This window comes from Caretta caretta, chromosome 5, assembly GCF_965140235.1.
Source record: "Caretta caretta isolate rCarCar2 chromosome 5, rCarCar1.hap1, whole genome shotgun sequence".
NCBI lineage: Eukaryota > Metazoa > Chordata > Testudines > Cheloniidae > Caretta > Caretta caretta.
In genome coordinates, this window is record NC_134210.1 from 93,062,601 (window position 1) to 93,082,860 (window position 20,260).

Consider the following 20,260-nt stretch of genomic DNA (forward strand, 5'->3'; position numbering starts at 1 on the left):
TTACAGACTACAGTTAGTAGTTCTGCAATTTCACATTTGAGTTCCTTCAGAACTCTTGGGTGAATACCATCTGATCCTGGTGACTTATTGCTGTTTAATTGATCAGTTTGTTCCAAAACCTCCTCTAATGATACCTCAGTCTGGGACAGTTCCTCAGCTCTGTCACCTAAAAAGAATGGCTTAGGTTTGGAAATCTGCCACATTCTCATCTGTGAAGACCAATGCAAAGAATTCATTTAGTTTCTCCGCAATGGCCTTCTCATCCTTGAGTGCTCCTTTAGCACCTCAATCGTCCAGTGGCCCCACTGGTTGTTTAGCAGGCTTCCTGTGTCTGATATACTTAAAAAAAAATGTGCTATTACTTTTTTTTTTTCACAGGGGAATTTCTGTTTGGGCTTCTGCCTCCAAGGGTCCTTCAGGCCTGAGTTGTTGCTTGTATTTGATGCTTGTAAATAGGCTTGGCGGAAGTCAATGTTTATTTTATCATTTTGACAGCTAACAGCCGTGTTTATTTTTAAGTATTTTTTCCATTTTAGTCAATTTAAAATTTTACAATAGCAGGAAATTATGGGTGGGGATCAGACAATTATTTAATTACAGTGGTTGTTGAGATTCAATAAGTTAAAGCTTTATAACTGTTAAAACACAAATTGGCAACCTCACAACAAAATAAATACCTTTACATCAAACTCTAATAAGTTCTCAAGCAACATTTTTCTCACTTTGCTTCACTTTCAATTTTGATTATCAGTTTGTTGGTCTGGTGAAATTGACATTTGCCCACATTAAAATTCTAATCCTTCCAAGCCTATGTATAAAATATAGAGGTCCCTGGCTTGTGACGCTTGCTCTTTAAATGGCAAATTCAAAAGGGTGATAATCCTATAAATGGCGTATGCCTTTCCCTATATGAAACACATATGTGAGTCTATTATGTTCATAGGAGCTGATGACCTCTGAAGTAGACAAATACACATTTATACACACAATGTGTGGATGGCCAGGTGATTGGTCAAAACTCAAAATAGTGCTGGATATCTCTTAGATATATCTCAAACCTGTCACTCAAAATTAACTTTGACAGGCTTCATATAAATGTCTTAGAGTGGTTTGAATGTGGAGATAGTGGCTGTTATAACATTAGAAATTGCCAGCTAATCCTTTTGGAGTCCTACAATTCTGTTTGGTTTAATGTGTAGGCAATTAGATCTTGGAGAAGTGTTTATAGTTAATTGTGATGCAGGATGTTTTTTGTTTTTAAAGCAGCTGAGCGTACCAATGGTAAGCCTTAAGCCCTTGATCCCGCAACTGGCCTCTTGTGAGCAGATCTCTGTACCTACACAGAGCCACAATTACATTACAGGAGTCTGCCTGCATGAAGCCACTTGCAGGATTTGGGGCGTCAGTGTTGTTATACCAATAAAATAAAAACCAGCAGGATCTTATTAAAGGGGAAAAGGCAAAATACCACATTTATTGTGAATACAGAAAGAAGCATGGTAAGCAGTTAGTTATAGCTATAACATTCCATTCAATCTCATATTTATTCACACACACACACACAGGTTCTACAAGGTTGTTATCATAGTTACCAGCCTTAGAATTGCTCATGCCAGGCCACTGGCCAGGTTGCCTGGACATGAGGAGGGAGCAGGGCCTTGTCAGATGCACATCTGATGCTCCTGGAAGTTGGTTTGCAGAATCAGACCCCAAAGTTCTCACTTTCTAGAGTCCATTTTTATTGGAATTTCTTCCTATGCCAGTCTGTGGGAATTGATTCATCATGCTGTTGCTGAATCAATCAGCAGATGGCACATTCCTGACGGCTCCGTGCTGCCAGATGTTATCTTGTTCTTTGGTTCTCCCATTCTTGAGGCTGTTGCGTGGATTCCAGTCTGCCCTCCGAGGGTCCTCTGGTTATTTCCACTTGATGCCTTCTTCAGCCGATGGACACTGGATTCTTAGGTTGGCACCTCCCTGATCATTCAGTTATTATCCACACCAACCATCCATCCACAAACATCCTCCATCTCTATTTTAATCACAATTGTTAACAAAGCGAGTTGAATACAACAAAAGGGCAGGGAGTCTCTGGATGCTGTTTCTATTGTTACAGAGTATTGCTTTGAGTCTCTCTCTGTGTGAGTAGTTGTTGTTACAAAGAATTGCTTTGAGAACAGACTCTGACTTAGCACCTACTAACACAATTAGCAGCTTGCAAGTTTCACACATAGAGGGAGAGAAACAGTACCAAAAACCAAGAGACCTCTTAATTAATAATACCCTGGAATTTAAACAATGGGGAATCAAAGTCATTTGTGATTTTAATACAGAACTTCTTTAATATGATCCAACATATTTTCTGACTTAACTCTTAGATCTAGCTGCTGTTTACAGGATATATCTATGCAAAATAATTAGGCCTAGGGAGAGGGAAGGGGGCTTTGAGTCCAGCTCCAGTTTTGCTACTGTGAAACAAACAACAAAACAACAATAACATTTTCCTTGAAAGTGATAGCATCATTCATAACAGACAAATGATTCCTTGAGAGACAAGGTGGGTGAAGTAATATCTTTAATCAACAGAAGTTGGTTAATAAGAGAGAGAAGATTTCAAGCGACACAGACTTCTTATTCAGGTCTGGGAAAGGTACTCAGAGTGTCAGTGTGACGTTCCCCTCTGGTGTCATCCGGACTGGTGATCTGCTAGGCCACTCCAATCCCTGACTCTGGGAGCCAGCCTTACTCTGCTCTGCTGTGAGAAACCCCACTCCTGGGCTGTTCACACACAGCGTCTGACATGTAAGCTGCTCCCAGCTACTTGCAAGCGAATGACACTAGCCAATATCTCCGGTCCCAGACACAACCCAAGGAACCTCCGTCTTGCAGTGTCCAGTTATGCCCACTGGATGCTGCAAGTTTATATGAGTTTGTCAATTTAACAAAGAACTTGATATGTACCAGGCTTGTACTCCAAAGGGGAGCCTCTGACACACTTCAAACCAAACACACTGCTTCAGGTAGAATAAACAAACAGATTTATTAACTATAAAGATAGATTTTAAGTGATTATAAGTCAAAGCATAAGAAGTCAGATTTGGTCAAATGAAATAAAAACAAAATGCATTTTAAGCTGATCTTAACACTTTCAGTGCCCTTACAAACTTAGATGCTCTCACCACAGGCTGGCTGGTTACTCTTCAGCCAGGCTCTCTCCTTTAATCAGTGCTTCAGTTGCTTGGTGGTGATGTCTGTAGATGTAGGTGGAAGAATATGGCAAATGTCTCTTCCTTTTATCATGACCTTTCCTTCCCCTTGGATTTGCCCCCCACTTCAGTGTCAGGTGAGCATCACTGAGTCTCTCCAAGCAAGGATGAGCAATTCCCCTGCTGTGGCCTCATGCAGATGAGTCATTGCATTGTAGCTCCCTTGCTGGACAATGGCTGTTGATGGGTTGTTTGCCTCCCACCTGGGCGTTGGTTACTTTCCTTGCTGTTGCCTCTGGGGAGCTAATATCTGGCTGATTCCCCCAACTTACAGCATGTTTTAGTGACAACCGTAGTACACAATTCTCATAACTTCATATGCATTAATGATACACATATATCCCTGGGAAGAAGGATAAAGGAGTTCGAGGCGCAAGTGGTGTTCTCGTCCGTCCTTCCCGTGGAAGGAAAAGGCCTGGGTAGGGGCCGTCGAATCGTCGAAGTCAACGAATGGCTACGCAGGTGGTATCGGAGAGAAGGCTTTGGATTCTTTGACCATGGGATGGTGTTCCATGAAGGAGGAGTGCTGGGCAGAGACAGGCTCCATCTTACGAAGAGAGGGAAGAGCATCTTTGCCAGCAGGCTGGCTAACCTAGTGAGGAGGGCTTTAAACTAGGTTCACCGGGGGAAGGAGACCAAAGCCCTGAGGTAAGTGGGAAAGCGGGATACCGGGAGGAAGCACAGGCAGGAATGTCTGTGAGGGGAGGGCTCCTGCCTCATACTGGGAATGAGGGGCGATCAACAGGTTATCTCAAGTGCTTATATACGAATGCACAAAGCCTTGGAAACAAGCAGGGAGAACTGGAGGTCCTGGTGATGTCAAGGAACTATGATGTGATTGGAATAACAGAGACTTGGTGGGATAACTCACATGACTGGAGTACTGTCATGGATGGTTATAAACTGTTCAGGAAGGACAGGCAGGGCAGAAAAGGTGGGGGAGTAGCACTGTATGTAAGGGAGCAGTATGACTGCTCAGAGCTCCGGTACGAAACTGTAGAAAAACCTGAGTGTCTCTGGATTAAGTTTAGAAGTGTGTGCAACAAGAGTGATGTAGTAGTGGGAGTCTGCTATAGACCACCGGACCAGGGGGATGAGGTAGATGAGGCTTTCTTCCGGCAGCTCACGGAAGCTACTAGATCGCATGCCCTGATTCTCATGGGTGACTTTAATTTTCCTGATATCTGCTGGGAGAGCAATACAGCAGTGCATAGACAATCCAGGAAGTTTTTGGAAAGCGTAGGGGACAATTTCCTGGCGCAAGTGCTAGAGGAGCCAACTAGGGGGGGCGCTTTTCTTGACCTGCTGCTCACAAACCGGGTAGAATTAGTGGGGGAAGCAAAAGTGGATGGGAATCTGGGAGGCAGTGACCATGAGTTGGTTGAGTTCAGGATCCTGACGCAGGGAAGAAAGGTAAGCAGCAGGATACGGACCCTGGACTTCAGGAAAGCAGACTTCGACTCCCTCAGGGAACGGATGGCCAGGATCCCCTGGGGGACTAACATGAAGGGGAAAGGAGTCCAGGAGAGCTGGCTGTATTTCAAGGAATCCCTGTTGAGGTTTCAGGGACAAACCATCCCAATGTGTCGAAAGAATAGTAAATATGGCAGGCGACCAGCTTGGCTTAATGGTGAAATCCTAGCGGATCTTAAACATAAAAAAGAAGCTTACAAGAAGTGGAAGGTTGGACATATGACCAGGGAAGAGTATAAAAATATTGCTCTGGCATGTAGGAATGATATCAGGAGGGCCAAATCGCACCTGGAGCTGCAGCTAGCAAGAGATGTCAAGAGTAACAAGAAGGGTTTCTTCAGGTATGTTGGCAACAAGAAGAAAGCCAAGGAAAGTGTGGGCCCCTTACTGAATGAGGGAGGCAACCTAGTGACAGAGGATGTGGAAAAAGCTAATGTACTCAATGCTTTTTTTGCCTCTGTCTTCACTAACAAGGTCAGCTCCCAGACTGCTGCGCTGGGCATCACAAAATGGGGAAGAGATGGCCAGCCCTCTGTGGAGATAGAGGTGGTTAGGGACTATTTAGAAAAGCTGGACGTGCACAAGTCCATGGGGCCGGATGAGTTGCATCCGAGAGTGCTGAAGGAATTGGCGGCTGTGATTGCAGAGCCATTGGCCATTATCTTTGAAAACTCGTAGTGAACGGGGGAAGTCCCAGATGACTGGAAAAAGGCTAATGTAGTGCCAATCTTTAAAAAAGGGAAGAAGGAGGATCCTGGGAACTACAGGCCAGTCAGCCTTACCTCAGTCCCTGGAAAAATCATGGAGCAGGTCCTCAAAGAATCAATCCTGAAGCACTTGCATGAGGGGAAAGTGATCAGGAACAGCCAGCATGGATTCACCAAGGGAAGGTCATGCCTGACCAATCTAATCGCCTTCTATGATGAGATTACTGGTTCTGTGGATGAAGGGAAAGCAGTGGATGTATTGTTTCTTGACTTTAGCAAAGCTTTTGACACGGTCTCCCACAGTATTCTTGTCAGCAAGTTAAGGAAGTATGGGCTGGATGAATGCACTACAAGGTGGGTAGAAAGCTGGCTAGATTGTCGGGCTCAACGGGTAGTGATCAATGGCTCCATGTCTAGTTGGCAGCCGGTGTCAAGTGGAGTGCCCCAGGGCCCCCAGGGGTCGGTCCTGGGGCCGGTTTTGTTCAATATCTTCATAAATGATCTGGAGGATGGTGTAGATTGCACTCTCAGCAAATTTGCGGATGATACTAAACTGGGAGGAGTGGTAGATACGCTGGAGGGGAGGGATAGGATACAGAAGGACCTAGACAAATTGGAGGATTGGGCCAAAAGAAATCTGATGAGGTTCAATAAGGATAAGTGCAGGGTCCTGCACTTAGGACGGAAGAATCCAATGCACCGCTACAGACTAGGGGCCGAATGGCTAGGCAGCAGTTCTGCGGAAAAGGACCTAGGGGTGACAGTGGACGAGAAGCTGGATATGAGTCAGCAGTGTGCCCTTGTTGCCAAGAAGGCCAATGGCATTTTGGGATGTATAAGTAGGGGCATAGCGAGCAGATCGAGGGACGTGATCGTTCCCCTCTATTCGACATTGGTGAGGCCTCATCTGGAGTACTGTGTCCAGTTTTGGGCCCCACACTACAAGAAGGATGTGGATAAATTGGAGAGAGTCCAGCGAAGGGCAACAAAAATGATTAGGGTCTAGAACACATGATTTATGAGGAGAGGCTGAGGGAGCTGGGATTGTTTAGTCTGCAGAAGAGAAGAATGAGGGGGGATTTGATAGCTGCTTTCAACTACCTGAAAGGGGGTTCCAAAGAGGATGGCTCTAGACTGTTCTCAATGGTAGCAGATGACAGAATGAGGAGTAATGGTCTCAAGTTGCAGTGGGGGAGGTTTAGATTGGATATTAGGAAAAACTTTTTCACTATGAGGGTGGTGAAACACTGGAATGCGTTACCTAGGGAGGTGGTAGAATCTCCTTCCTTAGAGGTTTTTAAGGTCAGGCTTGACAAAGCCCTGGCTGGGATGATTTAACTGGGAATTGGTCCTGCTTCGAGCAGGGGGTTGGACTAGATGACCTTCTGGGGTCCCTTCCAACCCTGATATTCTATGATTCTATGATTCTATATGGATAGAGAAATGACTTTCAGCAGATCATAACCTTTCTCCTGATACCTTACAAGGCATGTTTTATCTGTAAGATCACGATTATATGAAAATGAGGAATATGGGGGTTACAGCACACTCCCCCAAGGTATAGAATGTCACAAACAGCTAAATACGAAGGTGAACAGATAGTTTACCATAAGTATTCTAAGCACATATTCTAAGGCATCATTCAAGATGAAGGGGCTCATAGGATAAAAAGGGGGGTTAGGGGTTACAGATTGTTGTAATAAACCATAAATCGAGTGTCTTTATTAGGACCGTGATTTTTAGTGTCTAGCAAAGTTAGGAATTTAAGCTCCAAGGCTTGTCTTTTGAAAGTGTTATGCAGGTTTCCTTTGAGGATGAGGACTGATAAGTCAGATATGAGGTGACCACTTTGTGAAAAGTGTTCACTCACAGGTGATAGGGTGATTTTGTCTTTTATCATTTTCCTGTGTGAGTTCATTTGAGAGCATAGTGATTGGCTGGTTTCACCCACATAGTTGTTATTGGCACTGGATGAGGCACACCACCAGTTGTGATAGGCAGGGTAGGATTCATGGATCTTGAAATGTGTGTTGTGGAGGGTGCTGATCATTGTAACAGTGAGATATGTCTGCAAGTTTTGCATTTGTTGTTCCGGCTGCTTTGTCTGGTGCCGCTTTGAGTTGATGTGTAGGGGCATATAGACCCAAAAGGAATGTGTTGCAAGAGAGAAGCCTGGAAATGAGAAGAGAATCAGGGCTTTCCTGTCTACCTGTGAGGTTTGACTGAAAAGAGCCCCAATTTAGATACTTATTGTGGAATTTAACCCAGGGGAGCCCTGTTGTAAGTATGTTTGGGCCTTAAAGGAAAAGGATAATTATTTTGTTTTAGGTTTTTATGACTTTGTGATGGGATGGACTCCCCACACTAGCCCAGCAAGAGCTGGATGAGGCCAGGTGGGACCAATCAGCTAATTAGGCTGCAAGCAGGGCCGCTTTAGGCTGGAGGCAGATAATTAAAAACAGGTTCAGCAGTGCAGGAGCAGGTGGGTCCTTTATAAAGCCAGACTTGTCTGGCTGTAGACATAGGCTGCTGCTGGGAAAAGCTGCAGTTGCTACCTGAGTGGAAGGAGTTAGACTCTCCCAAACCCAGAGAGCGTGGGAGCTAGTGATGTATAGAAGCCTAGGGAAACAGCAGTAAGAGGTAAGATTGCACAGGGACCATGGCTGCTTGTTATAGGATCCCTGGGCCAGAACCTGTTACCCAGCATAGAGGGAAGGCCTGGGTTCCCCTGCCAGCCACTGGCAAATGGCAAAGGTATTGGCAGTGCTAGCCAGTGGGTCTGGAAGGACTTTGAAGTTACTGGAAGGGGAGGACCTAGGTGACCTGGCTAGAGGACCAAGCCACAAAGAAGAGATTGTAGATCTGAGAGTGAATAAGGCTGCAGAGTGAGACAAGATAGGGGAAGACACCACCACAGGGAAAGTACAAGCCTGGTGGAGCTAATTTTGAGGATGGCCAGCAGGAGGTGCCACTATGGGTGAGTGAATTGTATGACAGACTTGTTTGGAGGAATGACTATAACTTTATTTTATAATAAATAAGTGATGGAGCAATTAAGATGTGTATTAGCAAGTGTTCCTTATGCTGCCTGACACATCAGCAATAGCCCTGTTTCAGTATTTTAACTACTGTCTATGCTGCTTTGAGAAGCAAGCAATAACAAGACTGACTGACAGACACTGATGTATATGTACTGTGAATATTCTTCCAAACTTTTCTCTGCCCACTAGATGATTTGGGAGTGGGGGGAGGGAAATGACAGCAAGCATTTCCCAAATCATTTTTTACCCTTAAAATGGTTTAACTGAGTTTTGTTGATGATGACCAACAGCGACTGCTTCTTTAGGGGATTGAGGGTGTGAGAAGGGCTGCTGATTAAGGCTGGGATTTTCAAAGGTGACTAAAAGAGTCAAGTGCCCAAATTGGCATTGTATACATCATTTTATATATGTGAGCCTGGTTAGTATTAAAATTATTGACTGAGGGTTGGATACGTTCCCTGAATTGTCAATATCTGATAATCAGACTACTAGGAATGTTATATTTTACCCGCAAAGCTTTAAATGTAAAAATATGTCCAGTAGAGGCTAGGCCAGCTATATAATTTCTTTAGATAGCTGTTTTCGAAGGACCAGTTGTCCTTTTTTTTTTAAATCCTATTTTTAGCATAAGGATTTTGCCATGTTGAGGCATGCAAATTTAGTTATATGGTTCCCATAGGGTTTCCAGTTGTCTATGACTCTACTGAAGAAGGGCATGCTCTCTAAGGGCAGGTGAGATAATCGTGTAAAATAGCATGCAGCATGTATTTGTTTGGTGATGCTGTGGCGCTCTCACACACCAAAAAGGATGAACTAGTCAAATTCACTCACCTGAGTTCTTTGGAAGTAATACACATTTTTAGATGTATAGAAACTGCCTTCTTTCCAGTGGTATCTGTCCTAAGCTCTAGGAATATGAAAGCTACACATCACTATAACTCTGTAGATAATCCTATCAAACTTTAAAGCAAACCTCCTGACCAAAACCTGAAGTGGCCTCCATTTATATTCACCGTCGCCAGATCTGTTCCCTCCCCACCACACACTAAGAAACCCCTGAAAAAGGGGTGAGTTTTACAGTGTGCCCTAAGCGCCACCAAATGTGGGCTTTGGCAAGCCCAGAAAGGAAGAGAATGTACAGTACCTAGCACTATGAGCTTTGATTCCTGACTGGGTCCTACCACAATATGAATAATAAAAAGGACCCCTCACCAATAATACTCTGCTGCCATCTGCTTCCTTCTTACACAAACTAGGGAGCTGATAGTTCAAGCACATTGGATAATCCGATCTGCTTCAGTTTCAAAAGGAGAGAGAGGTCCCAAACCACTTTAAAGGTCAAACCCAATGCCTGGAAATTTATTGACAGCAAATCCAAATTATGGAGCACTACCATGATATGCTCTTTGCAAGATATACTACTTAATATGCTGGCCACTTTATTCTGCACTAGCTGCAATATCCAAGTGTTTTGAAAGTGCAGGCCCACGGAGCGTGTTGCAGTTACTCTGCAGCCTTTGCTTAGACAGAGAAATCTTCTGTTTATAGGAATGTGACGGAAAAGAAATAGGTAGCATGCAGAAGGTAGATGAGCTGAGGCATAGGCACTGACTCCATGGGATCTCTGGGGCTGGAGCACCCACAGGGAAAAAATAGTGGATGCTCAGCAGCCCTGTGGATCAGTGCCTCCCCCTTGCCCTCCAGCACCTCCCGCATGCCAGTGGCCCTGCTGATCAACTTCTCCTGCTCCCTCCCAGCAGTTCCTGAGCATTGCTGTCTGCTGTTCAGTGGCATGCAGGAGGTGCTGGGGGGGAAAGGGGGATGAGCAGGGGTGGGAAGAGGCAAGGTGGAAGCTTGGGGGAAGGGGTGGAGTGGGTGTCGAGCATCTATGAGGAAGTCAGCTCCTATGAGCTGAGGCACTAACAAGTTTCTTAACTTGACTTACTAGTTCTCCTCCTCCAAGTGATTGCACATGTCCATTCCATGTTAGGGGTGTGTGCGGCCAGTGCACGTTGTCAAACTTTCTCCCACAGAGTACAGTGTGAATGCCCTCTGGTGCCTCACACCACTGTATCCAGCTATAAATGGCTGCACTGCCCTCGTCCCCCCTCACTTCCAGTGCAGCTGTTAGAGCTCCAGTCTTTATCTGCCAGTTTTCCCTCGTTTAGCGTGTATAGTAGCTGTAGAGTTAGTTCTTAGTCTAGTGTAGTGTGTTTAGATATAAGAATAAGTAATTTTCTAGAATTGGGTTTGTGTGTCCTGGTGGGATACTGGGCTCATTACTGGACTAACGCCTAATTCTCCTGGCTTCAAGGCCTGGGACTCATGTAAGAAGACTATGCCAGTGAGCAACCCAAACCCCAGCTGCCTTAAGTGCCTGGGAGAGGCAAATGTGAGTGACAAATGTCCTTCATAGAAGGTTTAAACCCCATTTGAAAAGACAGGGCACCTGCTTATGGAGTCTGCACTTCCCCTGCCATTAGACCCTTTCCACTCAGAACAGGTACCAAGCATGTCCAAATAAGTTAGGAACATTCCCCCTGTTCTGACTGGGTCCCGAGGCAGATCCTTGTTGCCAGTCCCTAAAAAGAGACAACATAAGTCTCCCAAGGACTCGGTACTGGGACCTTTGAAGTCTACGGTGAAGGCATTGAGTAAAGGCCAGGACTCAGTGTGCTCAAACAAAAGACACCCTCAGACACAGTCTGTAAGCCAGGAGTGATTCGGAAGCCCAAGAAGGGTCTGAGACCAATCACTGAAGGACTGGCACACCTGTTGGTACCTCATACTCAGGAGCCCTTTTCAGTGCTGTCTGCACCTGAGGATTTTGAGGCAACCAGAGAGTTGCTTAACCAGTCAGTGCCAGCTTCCCGTGCTGTCCAGGAATCTTGCCTGGTACCAGGATTGGAAGTGTATGCTCCCAGAGTCCTGGCTCCAGCCCTAGAGCGCTGTTCTGTACCAGTGGCTTCTATAGCTCCATCTAGAGGGAAGCCAGTGATGATCTCGCTGGTGCACCCAGCTCCAGACTTAATGGAGGGTATTGTTGGGGGTCAGCTCCCCCCCCGGTCTGAGGAAGCAGATTCCTCATCAGATCCTGAGGTAGGACCATATGTGTCTCAACCCAGTCCTTTCCAGAAGCCCCAGTGGGATGCCTGCCCACTGTTGATAACGGCCATGGCCACAGCACTCTAAGGACCAATGCCCTTCACATAGCTGGGTCCTGCCTCCATATCAATGGGTCTTTTGGACCCCTTGGGGTTTCCCTCCATGTTCTAGAACCTCTCTGCTCCCTTCCCGCTCTTTTGACATTAGCTCAACACCAGGAGCATCCACAGCAAGGTCTCAGTCTTCTCTCCTCCAGTACCAGTACTGTTACAGTGCAGAGGAAACTGCGTGCTCAGGACTCTCCTGTGGAGGAACTAGAGGAGGGTCCTCCTCTACAATTCATAGTCTCTTCTTCTTCTTCCCCTGATGATGCAGTAGTGACTGAAGGCTTGTCTACACTTAAAATGCTACAGCTGCACTGCTCCCACTGGCGCATTAATCCACCTCCCCAATAGGCAGCGCTGTCAACACTGGGGCTTAGGTAGGCTTTACTATGACTCTCAAGGGTTTGGATATTTCACTCCCCTGAGTGATGTAGTTAAACCAACTTAATTTTCTCATGTAGACCAGGCCTGAGCCTACTTTTTTCCCCCTCCTGATGATTTCAGAGCTCATCAAGACTTGTTGAGGAGGGTGGCTGCAGCTCTGGATATCCAACCCAGAAGAGATGCAGGAAAGGTCACACAGGCTTGTGTACATTCTAGCCCCTGCAGGATCCTCTAGGATAGCTCTCCCTATTAATGAGCTACCCTTGAACCTGTCAAAGTGTTATGGAAAACTTTATCTTCACTGCCTCTGACTGAATACACCCCTGTATTCATACCCTGAACACTACTGTAATAATCTTGTGAAGTATCATTTGAAAAGTCATAATTTGCTTGTCAGTATTGTCTTGAGAAAATGAGTGGCAACACTGTATGTGAAGTTACAAGATATTCTTGTAGGATATGTTAACACGTGTTCCAAAAGCCACAACCTTGCCTAGGCAGAAGACATGTCTGCTTTGAACGAAGGGGTGTATGTTTCCCTTAACTATCATTTAAGCAGTAAACAGAGTCATCGAGCAAGAAGGGAAAACAAAGGAAGTTCAAACAGATAAAATAACCCAGCAGGGAATATCCTTCCACATATACTGTCTCCTGGTTCTCCGTTGGAAATCTTTTTCAAGAGGGGGACTGAAACTATAAAAAGAGGGGACAAACACCCCCAAGGGATCTCCTCCCTTCTTAGGTGTGATGCTGGAGACAGGCAGACAAAGGAAAAGAGCCATTGGACGGGGGGGAAGAGTTTGGTCAGTAGTCCCCATCAGGTCAGGAATGTTGCTGGATGCATGTGGTGAGAAAATTTTTCTTGACTCTAACATAGTTTGTTAGGCACTAGTAAACATTTTATCTTAATTTTTCTTGTAACCATCCCTGACTTTTATTACTCATTACTTGTACCCATTTAAAATCTTGTACTCTCTTAAATTTATCTTTTTGTAGTTATAAACTTGTTTAATCCAGTGTGCTTAAGTGAATGTCTGGGTTATTACCTTAAAAGGTAATAAAATGGCATATTCTCTTTAAGGAATAACACTTAATATATTTGTATCCTCAAGGAGAGGGCTGGGTAGTACAGAACATACATTTCCAGGGGAAAATCCAGGACTGGGAATGCATTGGGGTCATTCTGCAGTTAACCAAGGCTGAGAGCCAGAGTGTAACTGGCAGGCTTCTATTATAGAGAGACACTCAGGGAGTGGCTTGCATGCTGGAAGGATGTTTATGAGGAGCCCAGGTGGGAGCTACTTCAGCAAGGCATTGAAAGGCACCCAAGGTTGAAGAGCATGAGTGACACAGCCCCTCAGTAGTCTGAATTGTATCTTGATATGTCAGTCTCCACTACTAAAAGGATGGGGAGAAGACATTCTGTCGCTTCACAGGGATTTGAGCACTTGTATAACCACCTTCTTCCAGACTTCCTGGTAGTTGCTGCTGCTAATGAAAAAGAGGGACTTAGACATCAGGCCTCTACCCCAAAAGAAGAGAAGCAAAAAAGCTAGACTTGTTTGGCAGGAAACTTTATTCCACAGGAGGTTTACAGCTGAGGATCATGAAGCAGCAAGCTCTGTGGGTCGATACGAGTTCAGCCTATGGGATAATATCCTGAAGTTCAAAGACAAGCTTCCTGTTGAGGCAAACAAGAATTTGCTGCTGTGGTGGAGGAGGGCAAATTAATTGCTAAAACAGCATTGCAAGCATGCCTGGATGCAGCAGACTCTGTGGCTCAAGTTAAGACTTCTGCCATCACTATGCGGTGTTCATCTTGGCTGTAGTCATCAGGTCTTCCCCTCGATGTGCAATAAACCATTCAAGACTCCCATCTGAAGGCCACTCGCTCTTTTCTAATAAGCTAGATGAGCAGGTTCATAGTCTTAAGGATCACCCTTGAATTGTTAAATCTCTGGGGATTTATACACAAGCAGCAATAAGAAAGCTGTTCTGCCCACAGCAGTCCCAATGGTTTCAGCCTTTTTTGCTGTGTTCCCAGAACCTGCCCAAAAAGAGGGGCAGGGGTTACAAGCAATATCTTCCTCCTCCTATCTCTTGTGCAGCTAACAGTTCTTTTAGGCAAACTGGGTCCTCTAAACTATCATTCTGACCAGTTGGTCAAGAGCAGTCTACCACTTACCAGAATACCATCTTTCCCCCACCCCAATTTTTGCCAACCACCCGTTCCACTTTCTAAGTGCTTGGACCCACATCACCATGGATCAGTGGGTCTTAAGCATGGTGGAACTTGCATACCCCTTCAATTTATTTCTATCCCCAATTTACACCCCCTTCCCTGTCTCTCTTAAGGGACTACTCTCATGAGAGCGTGCTACTTCAGGAGGTCAAGTCGCTCCTCCTCATGGGGGTCATACAGGAAGTTCCCATGTCATTCAGAGGGAAAAGGTTTTATTTCTTTTACTTCCTGATCCAGAAGGGGGAGGGGTCTCAGGCGTATTTTAGATCTTAAACAAGTTCTTAAAGAAAACAAAATGCCAGATGGTTACTATATTGTCTCTCCTTTTCTCAGATCCTGGGGACTGGTATGCTGCTCTCAACTTAAGGGATGCTTATTCATAGGCACCGACTCCATGGGTGCTCTGGGGCTGGAGCAACTACAGGGAAAAATTAGTGGCTGCTCTGCACCTACCGGCAGCCAAGCTACCCCTGCCTCACCTCTGCCTCCTCCCAGCGCACCATGTCTCCACTCTTCCCTCCCTCCCCAGTGCTTGTTGCCACCAAACAGCTGTAGCAAGCTCTGGGAGGTAGTGGGGAGGAGCTGGAATGTGGCACGCTCAGGGGAGGAGGCAGGGAATAGGCGGGGATTTGGGGAAGGAGTTTAATAGGGGGCAGGGAGGGGGTGGAGTTGGGGTGGGGACTTTAGGGAAGGGGTTGGAATGGGGGAGTAGGGGTGGAGTCGGGGGGGGGGGGGGGAGGGGGACCCAAGCACCCACCAGCACAAGAAGAAGTCTTATTTTCATGTGGCTGTTCACCAGAACCACAGAAAATTTCTCAGATTCATAGTCAATGGATCCCTTTACCAATTTGCAGTACTGCCTTTTGGCCTATCAGCAGCCCCTTGCGTATTCATGAAATGCATGGTTGTAGTAGTGGCATTCCTGCAAAAGGTCAGAAGTCTGTTCCCTTACCTGCATGACTGTCTAGTGAGAGGCCGGTCCAAGTTTCAGGTATTCTCCAGCATAGCCTCTATTCAGTCCACTTTCAACGCACAGGGGCTCTTAATACTGAAAAATTTGTCCTGATGCCTGCCCAAAGAGTAGAATTCATTGGGGTTAGTCCTGGACTCTACAAAGACTATGGCTTTCCTGCTGGACCTGAGGATTCAAACGAGCGGGTCACTGCTCTAGATCTAAAGGCACACCCTGTCACTATGTTTTGGAACTGCCTCAAACTTCCAGGACACATAGCGGTGTGCACTTATATGGTGCAGCATGCCAGGCTACACCTCAGAAGTACAGCGTGGGCTAGCCTTAGTGTACTCACCAGCCCATCGTCACAAGGACATGGTGGTTCACAGGGCTGCTCCAGGCACCAGCTAAGGAAGCACATGCCTGGTGTGGCCCCTGTGAAAGGGTGGCATTTCGTCCATTCTTGGGGCAGTGTTTCGGTGATACTCCATCTGCCTTTTTTTTTGTTTCAGCAGTCCAGGCGGCCTTGTTTTGTTTTGCTTGGGGCAGCAAAAATGCTCGAGCCAGCCCTGGTGGTTTAAGTACCTGCTCAGGTCTCCTCCTCCCTGGACTGGGGGGTGGAACCTACAGATGTGTTTGAGGGCACCCCCTTTGCCCCGCCACAACAATCACTCACTCTAGTCACAGATGCATCAGATCTAGGTTGGAGAGCTCACTCGGGTCCCCTTCAGACTCAGGGCCTTTGGTCTTCTCAGGATCTAAGTCTCCATATCAATGTCAGGGTGCTTTGGGCCATCCATTTAGCTTGAATGGTGTTCTTTCCACATATCAAAGGGTGGAATTTTTTGGTAATCTGATAACACGGCAGCCATGTTCTAGGTAAGCAAACAAGGGTGTGTGCAGGGGTCGGGGGCACTTATGCCAGGAGTCAATCCTCCTTTAGAATTTCTGCATCACCAATTCCATCAACCTGAAAACTGCTTACCTTCTAGGAGTGCAAAACGCTCTGGCAGACCACCTGAGCAGGTCGTTTCAGGTCACCATGAGTAATCTCTTCAGACAGATGTGTCCAGGTCCATTTTCTAGTAGTGGGGGACTCCCCAAATAAACCTGTTTGCAACAAAACCAAACAAAAAATGTCATCCTTTTTGTTCCCAAGCAGATAACCGCCTAGGTTCACAGACAGACACTTTCCTCCTAGCCTGATCAAAAGGCTTGCTGTATGCTTTCCCTCCAGTTCTGCTCCTTCCCAAAGTCAAACAAGATTCCACTCACCTTATTCTAATAGCCCCAGCATGGCCCTATCCACACAGGGGTTAGTGGAGTCAAAAACCAATCAGTCAGACCTCTGCTGCTATTCCCAAGAGATGTTGCAGTGATATCCAAGGACCATGGCCACCTTCTTCATCCCAGCTTTCGGGACCTCCACCTGACAGCATGGATGCTTCATGGCAACAACCTGGGAAAATGTTTGCTTTAAGGGAGTGCAGGAAGTGCTGCTAAGTAGGAAGCCTTCAAGTAGATCTAATTACCTTGCTAAATGGAAGATCTTCTCCATTTGATCCATTATAAAGAGGTCTCCCCAGCTCAAACTCCAATTTGCTGTATCTTGGACTATCTTTTGTTTCTGAAACAACAAGGTTTGCTCTTAGTTCCATCAAAGTCCATTTGGCTGCTTTCCACCCTCCTGTGGATAACCAATCAATTTTTTCCAACCCTATGCCCATCAGATTGCTAAAGGGTCTGCTCGGATTATACCCATAGGGTCATAGCCTGCTTCCACAGTGGATTTAAACTTAGTTCTAGCAAAGTTGATGAGTTGCCCCTTTGAGTCACTAGCACCTTGTTCTCTGTTACACCTTCTATGAAAGTGGCTTTCATGGTTGTTGTCACCTTGGCCAGGAGAATAGGGGATCTGCAAGCTTTAGTATCAGAGCTTCCCTATAAATTTTTTTTTTTTAGGGACCAGGTTTTTCTTTGACTTCACACAATTCTTGTCTAAAGTGGCTGAATTTCACATTAATCAAGCAGTTTATTTACTGACTTTCTTCTAAAGCCTCATTGGAGCTTTTCTTCCCTTTTTTACTCAATACTCTAATTTTTCCCCATGGGTGCTCCACTCTAAGAGTCTTCAGGGACTGCTGATCATAGGGATACCCTGCCTACAGTTCTTTCCCTTGGCCATACTAGCACTGGGGTGGGGGTGGGAGAAGCAGGGCAATGTAGGACCCTTTATGGCAGCTCTACCCCAGTGGAGGATTTCCCTATGTAGAGGGAATCCCGCCCCCTGCTGGATCTGCTAGGCTTAGGGCAGCCTTGTGCCAATAGACCAAATTTAAAACTGCTCGAATAGATGTGAGATTCAGATTTGATATCTTTGTCTTTACCTTATCCAATTTTTCTTAGTGTAGTATATTCCTCCAGGGCACACTGTATGTGGCAATCCAAATAAAAACTGAAACATGAGCTCTTAGCCACCTGTAGTCCTATGCTATTCTTTTTCCAGCCCACTAGTCACAAAAACAGGAGTGACAACCATAAATGCTGTTTCTTGCTGATATAAAGCATAATCAGTTTGATCTTGAAGTTTAAGAACTGAAAATAAGTTATGTAACTGAATCCCATTAAAGGTGAGGAGCACAAATCAGAGCCTACCCCAGATTGATTTAAATCTGGATAACTATGTTAGCATCTATGCAATTACTCTGGATTTACACCAGTGCAATATAGCAGAATCTGGCCCATAAAGCTTAGATGTTTTTCAGTGTCCAGGAAAGCTAATATTCTGAATGTATCTACACTCTCTCAATACCTGATCAACTATCTTGCTCAGAATTTAAAAATAAAGTGGCTTTTATATTTAGAATTGAGTTTAATTGTATAGAGCAGTGTAATCTTACGCATATGTTAGTCAAGTTAGTTATAGATCAATGTTACTAATAACAGAATCTGGCCAAAAGTGATTAACCTAAGAAATCAAAGTTTGTATCGGCCTAGGAAAAGTTCCTCCATGTGAACTGATTAAAGTAAACCCTTTTGTATAAAGAAAAGAAGTACTTGTGGCACCTTAAATAAATTTGTTAGTCTGAGCATAAGCTCACAAAAGCTTATGCTCAAATTTGTTAGTCTCTAAGGTGCCACAAGTACTCCTTTTCTTTTTGTGGATACAGACTAACACAGCTGCTACTCTGAAACCTGGCATTTGTATAAGAACCCTCATAAGTTATTTCTACCAGAAGTTGTACAAAATACAAATCTTTATCAGAGCTCCTGGTCATGTAACATAATTTCCTGCTTCTCACTGTGCTGGGATAAAAAGACAACACAATCTTTAACAGAATAAATTGAAACATGAGAACAATAACTGAATAGTGATAAAGGGCATGATTTTGATCTCTGCTGAATCAGCCAATTAGAAGTGACTCTGAAGTCAGTAGTCTCAGACTAGCTCTGATCTTGTGCTGTTTCTGTCCAGCAAAGGGGCTGGTGAGCATCTAGCTCACTCTACTTGGGGATTCCCCTGGTATGGCCTGTGTCCTCTGCAGCTGCCAGTATAAGGGCTGTGGTGGGGGGACAGGGAGACATGCCTAGAATATGCTGCACTCTGGCAACTTGTGGCTGGCCCTTTGGGGGTGCCACAGCCAGTTGTGTAATTTAGAGCAATGTCTAAGCTACTTTAAAAATATAGCAGGGGCTAAATCAGGTCCTAAGCTCAGGGAGCTACAAACTAATGCGATGCTTCAGCTGCATCCAGCAGATACTGAGTGCAGCTGAGGATGAGGCCAATGGGGTTTTATACTGACGTAATCACAATATACACAAGATCAGCCTCAAAGAGGTTACTTTTTCATTTTTAAAAGTCTCCTTCCTCCAACTGTAATACAGGTTCTGCAACAAAGTTATTGTTTAATCTTTTCTCTTTTGTCTTCCTCCTAACAGCCATGCCTGAGAACTTATGCAATGATGTATTTCAGCATTGCTTAGTATAATAATAGTTTACATTGATATAACACCACCCATTTTGAAGGCTCTGTGGCAGAGCACTGGGAACCAGTAGCTGAGCCAGCACTCTGATAAATTAAACAATTAATTCCCCATTCTTCCCCCATACCTGACTCTTTCCAATCTAGTGGATTAGAATGGGCTAGTAAGGACTAAAGAGCCGATTATCCCATTAATGCAGAGGGTAAAACAAGGCATAGGAAAGAAGTGCTAGGGGAGAGGCAGGCTTGTGGAGCCAGAAACAAAAAGAATCTCTGAGTGGAGAGATCTTTCCTCCTCTCTCTATTGAGAGGAGAAACTGGTGCTATAAATGAGATGTATGGTGGAAATGGCAATGTATATAAACTGTGGTGGTGGTTAACAAATGACGGTCTTCAAACAGTCTGTGTAGACTGAGTAGAAGATGGGCAGGACTTTTCCCTGTCACAGGCTCTCAAAGCCCTAGTGAAATCTAGCTATCTCTGTGGTAGAGACCAGCAATGGGGAGGGGAGATTTATATTTTAAAATGTTAGACCTGAAAGTAACATCTAAGATTACTACTACTGAAAAGTTAGCAAAAATTATGTTTAAAGTCTGCTTGCTTGAGGCATTTGATAGCATTTTGTGTCTGGTCACATCCTATTTTCCCTGCATAGTCAGACTCTGATTCTGCATATGCTTAACTTTGACTCCATTTGCGTTACGCACATGCATAAAAAGTTCAAGAGAAATGTGGTGTCTTCTGTTGTCTGCCTGTTGCACACAACAGTTTAGCTTTTCTGAGGACTGAAATACTTTGGTCCAACTAAAGTCAGTGGGCTCATTATAGGGTATCTGGGTGACATGTAATTGACTGTGAAAACAGGAGGTCAGACTAGATGATGGTGCCTTCTGGCCTTTAGCTGTATAAAAGACCCTGATAAATAGCAACATGAGTGCAGGAAAAACCCTTATACAATTTTTTAAATGAATTTTTAAAAATTATCAGAATATACAATTGGAGC

The 20,260-nt window shown here is 45.0% G+C and overlaps 1 long non-coding RNA gene across 1 annotated transcript; it reads right to left on the reverse strand.

The window, feature by feature from the left end:
* Window positions 1-13,677: 13,677 nt before the first annotated feature.
* Window positions 13,678-16,340, reverse strand: LOC142072028 (uncharacterized). Its single transcript, XR_012668308.1, has 3 exons — window positions 16,260-16,340; window positions 15,275-15,391; window positions 13,678-14,127 (listed from the first exon to the last, which is right to left on the reverse strand). It is a non-coding gene; the product is annotated as an uncharacterized LOC142072028 (long non-coding RNA).
* Between the last annotated feature and the right edge of the window lie 3,920 nt (window positions 16,341-20,260).